General features: G+C 50.8%; 2 long non-coding RNA genes across 2 annotated transcripts in view; one reads left to right on the plus strand and one right to left on the minus strand.

Annotated features, from left to right (window-relative positions):
* Positions 1-328, minus strand: part of LOC139000765 (uncharacterized) — a 1132-nt gene extending 804 nt beyond the window's left edge. The window contains exon 1 of the long non-coding RNA XR_011469707.1: positions 13-328. This is a non-coding gene — a long non-coding RNA (uncharacterized lncRNA). The remainder of the gene's footprint in view (positions 1-12) is intronic.
* The window catches only part of LOC139000766 (uncharacterized), a 21147-nt gene extending 16273 nt beyond the window's left edge, over positions 1-4874 (plus strand). The window contains exons 2-3 of the long non-coding RNA XR_011469708.1: positions 2217-2289; positions 3412-4874. This is a non-coding gene — a long non-coding RNA (uncharacterized lncRNA). The remainder of the gene's footprint in view (positions 1-2216; positions 2290-3411) is intronic.
* The last annotated feature ends 3514 nt before the right edge of the window (positions 4875-8388 follow it).

An 8388-nucleotide genomic window follows, 5' to 3' on the forward strand; every position in this document is an offset into this window, starting at 1 on the left:
CTGCGTTCTCACCACCCTGGTGATGACATGATGACGATGCAACCTGTCCTTGTCATGCGCCACCTTCCTGGTGACCGCTTTTATAAGCCTCAAAGCGAGGTCGGCCAGAGGGCCGGGCTGGTCCGTTGTCGTCACAGGGCGGAGCCAAATCAGGGACAGCGCCTGCGCAGTCGGCAGACAGGGGGGCATGAATGGAAGGCAGTGGATCGCCATACTAGCACTTTGGATGGAGGCACATCCATTCTAAATAACACAAAGCAGTACCTGTACCTCAAATGGAAACTTCTTTCGCAGACATGAAAAATGCAGGTCACTTGGACACTATGGACGGCTTTGTCGTGTAGAAATGGGCAGGGGTGAATTAGGCATTCTGAACTTTGTCCTCCTTTGGGTTTGTCCTTGTGATCCAAAGGAACTCTCCCCAGCCAGGAAAGGTATGAGGTGGACTGAAGTGGACCACAGTGGGGTTTCTGGCTGGAAACCACAAACCACACCACTCGCGGCGACCGACCGGGTGTGCCGTGCCGTGCCCTGCCATGCCCCAGAAAGTCATAGTCAGGACTGAACCGAGGACCTTCCTCTTTCTCTTTCTTTTTTCTTTCTTTCTTTCTTTCTTTCTTTCTTTCTTTCTTTCTTTCTTTCTTTCTTTCTTTCTTTCTTTCTTTCTTTCTTTCTTTCTTTCTTTCTTTCTTTCTTTCTTTCTTTCTTTCTTTCTTTCTTTCTTTCTTTCTTCTCTTCTCTCTCTCTCTCTCTCTCTCTCTCTCTCTCTCTCTCTCCTCCTCTCTCCCCCTCCTTCCTTCCTTTCTTTTTTCTTTTTATTTTATTCTATTTTTTTGGCCCTTCAACCCCCTAAACTTGGTTCCTAGGGGTAGGGGACACACCTCTCCCTCTTCTACTCCAGCTTACTCGCTCTTCCCCTTGCCTCAGATTTGAGTCTCTGCCAAGTGCAAACAGCGGGCGGCCTACTACAGAGCCTTGCAGTCAATGGGTAGTCCTTATTCTTGTGTGGGTGACCTTAGTTGAACTTCACACAGGTTGTTTTCTGCATAGGTGGCATTCGAGGAAAACAAACAAAAAACTCAGAATAAGAGCCATGCCCGGTGTCATTAACTAACGAGGTCCTTTGGCATCCTCTCTTCTCCAGTTTCCCTCCTGCCTCCCTCCAATTCTCTCCCTTCCTCTTGCTCCCCCGCTCCTCCACTCCATTCCAGTCTATTCCACTCACCGCCCCCCCCCCCCCAGATTCTGTCCATCCTGGGGCTCACACACAGTATACATACATACATACATACATACATACATACATTCGTCCTACACCTGAGTATCAACCAAAGACTTGGAAACAATGAGGAGGAGACTCAAGAAGTAATGCCATTCAAAACTAAACATTAAGTCATTGTGTAAATTCTGTGAAAGGAAAAGTGGATAGGGTATGCCTGTAAATGGCATAGCTCTCCCTGCTCACCTAGCCTTTTCAATGACAGCACCCACCCCATACTCACCCCCTTACTGTCATGGATGCTTTTCATGATCCCTGAGAGGAAGAAAATATCCCCTGTTGCTGAACCCTGGCTTTTCAACACTGCAGATGACCCTCTTGGACAGATGCAGGAACTCTCTCCCTCCCAGTCCCAGAGAGGATGTTTTGACCCACCCTTGATCTCTTTCTTGGTTTGTTTTCTTTCAATGGTGGTAAACACAGACCTCCTTTGAACCTTTGATAAGCCTACAGTTTACATTCACACTCCTTTAGCTTGATTTTTAATACAACTACCGGGGTCAGGATCACGACTTTAGAGTCAGGATTGGTTCGCCCCATGAGAGGACTCCTGTGTGTGTGTGGGGGGGGGGGGGGGGTGGCGGGGGGGGGGGGGATTGCCCGCTTTGCTTTCTCCCGCCTCCCTAAAATGTCACCAGTGGATTTCATGTAACCCACGTACGGTCTCCTCCTGGGATTGGAGTGTATAAAATAAGGGGGCCGACATTGCCATTCTTTGGAACATCATCTCCCGCCGTTGAGATTGTGCTTCCCGGCGTACGAGCGACATTTCTGGACAGTTTGGCTGAAAGACACTCACAGAAATTCTGCACAGGTTGGAGGATTTCTTACATTGTTGACAAATGCCACACACGCACACATGTGTGTGCACTTGCTTCACGGTTGCCACCTGTGGGGCTCTTTCAGGTTCGTCCATTTAACTTCCTCTTTTTCACAGGGAGGAAGGAGGCAGCGAGTGTAATCACCAGTGAGTGTGTGACATGAGACTGAGGATTTCCCGTGGAAAGCGGGTGAGCGGACGGGTGGGCGGAGGGAGGGAGGGAGGGAGGGAGGGAGGGAGGGAGGGAGGGAGGGAGGACACATCCATCCACCCACTCATCCATCCATCCATCCATCCATCCATCCATCCATCCATCCATGGACAGAAATTAAAAGTTTAACAAACAAACAGTGATGGTGAGTAGTCATGTCCTAGGCTGCTACCTTCCCTGACAAAGGTCAATCTTTCTTTTTTATAGTGTTTTTATTGAGTTCAAAGATGGGGGGAAAGAGAGAGAGAGAGAGAGAGAGAGAGAGAGACATCAATGATGAAAGATAATCATGGATCCACTGCTTCCTGCACACCCCCTCCTGGGAGGTGGGGTGGGGGGTGGGGGGGGGGGGGGCGGGCGGCGGCGCCGGGGATCCATCCCGCAACCCGTGCATGTGCCCTTGACCTGAATCGAACCTGGGACCCTTTAGTCTGCAGGCCGACGCTCTATCTCCCCTGAGCCAAACCGGCTAGGGTGTAATTTTCCTTTTTAAATCCCCTTATTTTTATTGAGTACGTTGCTGACTGTTACCTATCCTACGCCAACCTAAGTAAGAGAAGTATGTGTCTGTCATTTTATTTTAATTTTTATCCAATCCCAGAGGTTTCCTGCCCCCCCACCCCCACCCCCGCTTTGCCTTCTCTGGCCTCCCTCATCTATCACCAACGGAGTTCATGTAACCCACTTACATCTCCTCTTTTGCTTGACATGTATACAACAAGGTTAAAACACACACACCCTCCATTCTACAGAGTGTTATCCCATTATGTTGAGAATCTGCTTCCTGGCAATTGCCTCAAATGAACTCACAGACATTCTCCACAGATTTGAATCTTTTTTGATGTTCACACATCCATCCATCCATCCATCCATCCACGGGGAAGTTAAAGATGAATGATAAAAGGGTGTCTGTCGTGAGTGGCACACTTGGAGCGGTGTGTGCGGTGGGGGGTGGGGGTGGAGGGATGGATGATCAAAACCGGCAACTGGAGCAGAGTGTGCTGGCCGGTCTGGTGACCCGGGGTTATTGAGTCAAATCATCCCTCACCAGGCCTCCCGCGACCCTCATCGCTCCACTCCCACCTATGTCTCTCCTCCTAGGGGATCTAAGACGCCGAGATCTACTGTTGACCTTCGCCTTGGACCCTGGACTCACGCCCCTCAAACCCCTCCCTCTCGCTCCCCACCCCCCCTCGCGGGATTCCTAAACGGGTGAGGGCTGGTTCCTGGGTTGGCCGATAGAGGGCACTCTTTCCCACCCGGACAGGCCGGGCCGGTTTTCTCCAACAGCCTCCCTCCCTCCCTCCCTCCCTCCCTCCCTCCCTCCCTGAAGTTGGTGAGCTGCCGGCCTGAGGGTGGGGGAACTCGGAGAAGCCCGAGGCGAGGGAGGTCCGAGGCCCTGACGTCACCGGAGAGCTTTCTGCATTTGAATGAAGCAAGCCCTGGAGTGAGATCCATTGGAATGAATCGCCCTGACCTCCCTCCTCCCCTCCCGCTTGCTCCATACCCCACCCCCTACTCCCCATCCCCCACCCCAGCGCTCCCTTCCTCTCAGCCCTCAGGTCAGGGGACTCTCAAGGGAACGCGGCCCGGTTCCCCATCTACGGAGACACATGGGTAGCGAGCCGAGCCGAGCCGAGCCGAGAGTGAGAGGCGAGAGTGAGAGGCGTCTCTGCCAGCCTCTGGGGCTGCTTGGGGCCATTCTGAGCGGGGAGGGTCCCCCATGAATCGGGTCGCTCGGGCTCTGTCGTGGAAGTTCATCATGGAGAAAGGACTGTTGGCAAACAGACATACGTTTAGTCCATCTCCAGGTGAGATTCCTCTCGGGATGTTCCCTTTTTAAAAATCATCATTCTTGCCCTAACCGGTTTGGCTCAGTGGATAGAGCAGCGATGGCGAACCTTTTGAGATCGGCGTGCCAGCATTTTGAAAAATCCTAACTTAACTCTGGTGCCCTGTCACATATAGAAATTTTTTGATATTTGCAACCATGGTAAAACAAAGACTTATATTTCTGATATTCATTTTATATATTTAAATGCCATTTAACAAAGAATAAATCAACCAAAAAAAAAAAAAAATGAGTTGTGTCATAGGTTCGCCATCACTGCGATAGAGCGTCAGCCTGCGGACTCAAGGGTCCCGGGTTCAATTCCGGTCAAGGGCATGTACCTTGGTTGCGGGCACATCCCCAGTAGGGAGTGTGCAGGAGGCAGCTGATGGATGTTTCTCTCTCATCGATGTTTCCAACTCTCTATCCCTCTCCCTTCCTCTCTGTAAAAATAAATAAATAAATAAATAAATAAATAAAGTATATTTAAAAAAATAAAAACCATCACATTCTCCCCTGTTGGTTCAGTCTCTGGCTCATTGAAGTCTACAAACACACGACCCTTCTAATAAAACCCCACAAAAACCAACAACCAACATATGTGGGCGTCACTGGCTTAAAGACAGACATGCAGACAGACAGAGACAAACCTCTGAGTCCCTATCAGGTGAATTGGGGACGATTTGAGCAGGAAAATATAGGTTGCCCCTGTCCCATGCCCTCATTGAAAGGGGACAGGTTCTGATTTTAAAACAGCCGTCTGTCGGTCGGTCGGTCGGTCGGTCGGTGGGGTACCCCTACCTACCGCTGTGGGCACACAAGCTTGACTCCCAGGGAGAGGGAGACTTGGTTGGGTAGGGTTAAGAACGGGGAAAGTAGCCCCGGCCGGTCGGTCGGCGTCTCCGAGAGCTTCAGGACCTTCACCTCTTAGGATCATTGCCGTTTTTCCAAAAGCGGTATGAGTGAGGAGAAGGGGAGATTCCCTCTCACAGTCCTCGGAGCATCCCTCGGTTCGCTTCTGTGTGTTTTCTCTTGGTAAATCCAATTTCTGTCTTTTGTTGTTGTTGTTTTCTACACTCTTCCTAAGGGTGACCTGGCTTCTGACAGCAGAAACAGACGCCTCTACCCTTTCACAGCGGACCTCATGGACAGACTCTGTTGCCTCGCCCTCAGAAACCAGCAGGTGTATACGTCGTGTTCACGGAAAAACATGCAAACCCGTAGAGAACTTTCATGAGTTTCCTTGAGCCAAACTGTCCACACTTGCCGGGAAGCAGAACCGCAAGGGGTTTGGACAATGCTCCGGAGAATGGCTGTTTTTCACTGTGTTTTATTCATTCTTTCTCTAAATTATTATTTAATACATTTTTATTGATTTCTGAGAGGAAGGGAGAGGGAGAGAGCGATAGAAACACCCGCTACTGGGGATCGAGCCCACAACCGGGCCTGTGCCCTTGACTGAAATTGAACCCGGGACCCTTCGGTCTCCAGGCCGATGCTCTACCCACTGACCAAAACCGGCTGGGGCGTTACTTTGTTTTATACGTGACAATCCAATCCAAGGAGGAGACATACGTGGGTTACAGGAAATCCACTGGTGATAGATGAGGGAGGGAGGGAGGGAGGGAGGGAGGGAGGGAGGGAGGGAGGGAGGAAAGGGGGGGTGGGGTGGGGAGTGGGGGTACACCTCTGGGATTGGATATAAAGCAAAATGATAGATGCATACTTCTTTTTTAAAAAATACATTTTTATTGATTGCAGAGAGGGAGGGAGAGAGAAACATCATTGATGAGGGAGAATCGGGGATCGGCGGCTTCCTGCATGCCCCATAGTCGGGCTCGAGCCCGTGACCAGGGTGGGCATGCTCCCTGGCCCCGAATCGAACCCAGGACCTTAAGGTCTGCCACAGGCTGACCTCGGCTCTACCCACTGAGCCAAACCGGCCAGGGCTACACCTACTTCTTTTCCTGAGGTGGGTGCAGGATAGATAGTTAACAGGCAACAATACACGTGATAACAATAACAATGAAGGAATTTATGGTCTCTTTCCTGCAGGGCACCCAGGGGCATTTGCTTGTGTGTGTGTGTGGGGGGGGGGGGGGCGCGGAGGTGGGGGGAGGGGGAGAGAGTAGGGGGGCTAATGTTACAAGCTCCTCTGACATTTCAGAGGTGTGTTGTCTTACATGCAAAAGGACCATAGGTTCAGTTAAGGTAAACGCTGACCTGGTCAGGGAAGACTCAGGCCTAGGACGCGACTACCCACCACAAGTGCTCTTAGTGACAGCCTCCCTTCAGACCATCCCTGCGGTCGATTTAGGCCTTTCAGGTTGCAAGACCGCCAGGCAGGCCTTCCCCTGAGCTCGTCGGGTTAGCATGTGGCCCCTTTCGTCGTCCACAGTTGTGTGGGAATAAAGGAGTCATCCTTTCTGTCAAAGAAGGGAGCTTAGGCTGCCTCCATTTTGGCTCCAGGGACTTGGCCGCCGCCATTTCGAAATGGCATAGGTCAACCCCTCCCTCTTATCCTCTCCACACCCCCCCCCCCCCACCCCCGTTTTAATTTCGCTGCTTTGTTTCTCTTTTAAACAAATTCACATTTCATTTATGTTGAAATAAACTGTACAAAATTAACTTTCTTCACCGAAAATAACAGCTATGTTTTCTGTATTCTTCCTAGGTAAACTACAAAACGCATTCTTGTAGGTTGTCTAGGTTTCGCTTATAAATTGAGACGCGGCAGTAGATGTATCCACGGAAAAAGACAGAATGAAACAGACCGATCTGTTGTCAGGATCCATGGCCTCTGATCCTGTCTTGACCGTGAAACGGAAGTGTTCCGCATATTCTAGCTTATGGAGCCCTAACTGGTTTGGCTCAGTGGATAGAGCATCTGCCTGCTGACTAAAAGGTCTCAGGTTGGATTCCGGTCAAGGGCACGTACCTTGGTTGTGGGCACATCCCCGGTAGGAAGTGTGCAGGAGGCAGCTGATCAATGTTTCTCTCTCATCGATGTTTCTAACTCTCTATCCCTCTCCCTTCCTCTCTGTAAAAAAATAAATAAATAAAATACATTTAAAAAAAATAAAAATCATCATTCTCCCCTTTTGGTTCAGTCTCTGGCTCACTGAAGTCTACATACACGTGACCCTCCTAAAAAAAACAACAACAACAACAACAAAAACCCACCCCCACAAAAACCAACAACCAAGTAAGTTGGCATCACTGGCTTGAGTCAAACTGTCCACACTTGCCGGGAAGCAGAACCGCAAGGGGTTTGGACAATGCTCCGGAGAATGGCTGTTTTTCACTTTGTTTTATTCATTCTTTTTTCTAAATTATTATTTAATACATTTTTATTGATTTCTGAGAGGAAGGGAGAGGGAGAGAGCGATAGAGACGTCCAGGATGACAGAGGATCACCCGTCCGCTGCTTCCTGCACACCCGCTCCTGGGGATCGAGCCCACAACCGGGCCTGCGCCCTTGACTGTAATCGAACCCAGGACCCCTTCGGTCCCCGGGCCGATGCTCTACCCACTGACCCAAACCGGCCGGGGCGTCACTTTGTTTAATACGTGACAATCCAATTCAAGGAGGAGACATAAGTGGGTTACAGGAAATCCACTGGTGATAGATGAAGGAGGGAGGGAGCGATGGAGGTACCAAAGTGGGGCGCGGGGGGGGGGGGGGGGGCGGCCTCTGGGATTGAATACAAACTGAAATGATAGACGCACACTTCTTTTTATTTATTTTATTGATGTTTTACAGAGAGGAAGGGAGAGGGAGGGAGAGAGAAACCTCATCCATGAGAGAGAATCTTGGATCGGCCGCCTCCTGCACGCCCCCTAGTGGGGCTCGAGCCTGTGACCCGGGCGGGCATGCGCCCGGGACCCAAAATCGAACCCGGGACCTTAAGGTCCGCCGCAGGCTGACCTCGGCTCTACCCACTGAGCCAAACCGGCCAGGGCCTCACCTACTTCTTTTCCTGAGGTGGGTGCAGGATAGATAGTTAACAGGCAACAATACACGTGATAACAATAACAATGAAGGAATTTATGGTCTCTGTCCTGCAGAGCCCCCAGGCGCATTTGCTTGTGTCTGTGTGGGGAGGGGGGGGGGGGGGGGGAGGGCGCGGGGCGGGGACGGCGAGATGTTCCAAGTTCCTCTGACATTTTATGGCATAGGTATGTTGTGTCTTAGATGCTAAGGTAAACACTGACCTGGTCTGGGAAGACTCCGGCCTAGGTAGGAC

This window comes from Myotis yumanensis, unplaced genomic scaffold (genome assembly GCF_028538775.1).
Source record: "Myotis yumanensis isolate MYYU_CA2020_CCGP unplaced genomic scaffold, mMyoYum1.0.hap1 SCAF_28, whole genome shotgun sequence".
In the NCBI taxonomy this organism is placed as follows: Eukaryota; Metazoa; Chordata; class Mammalia; order Chiroptera; family Vespertilionidae; genus Myotis; species Myotis yumanensis.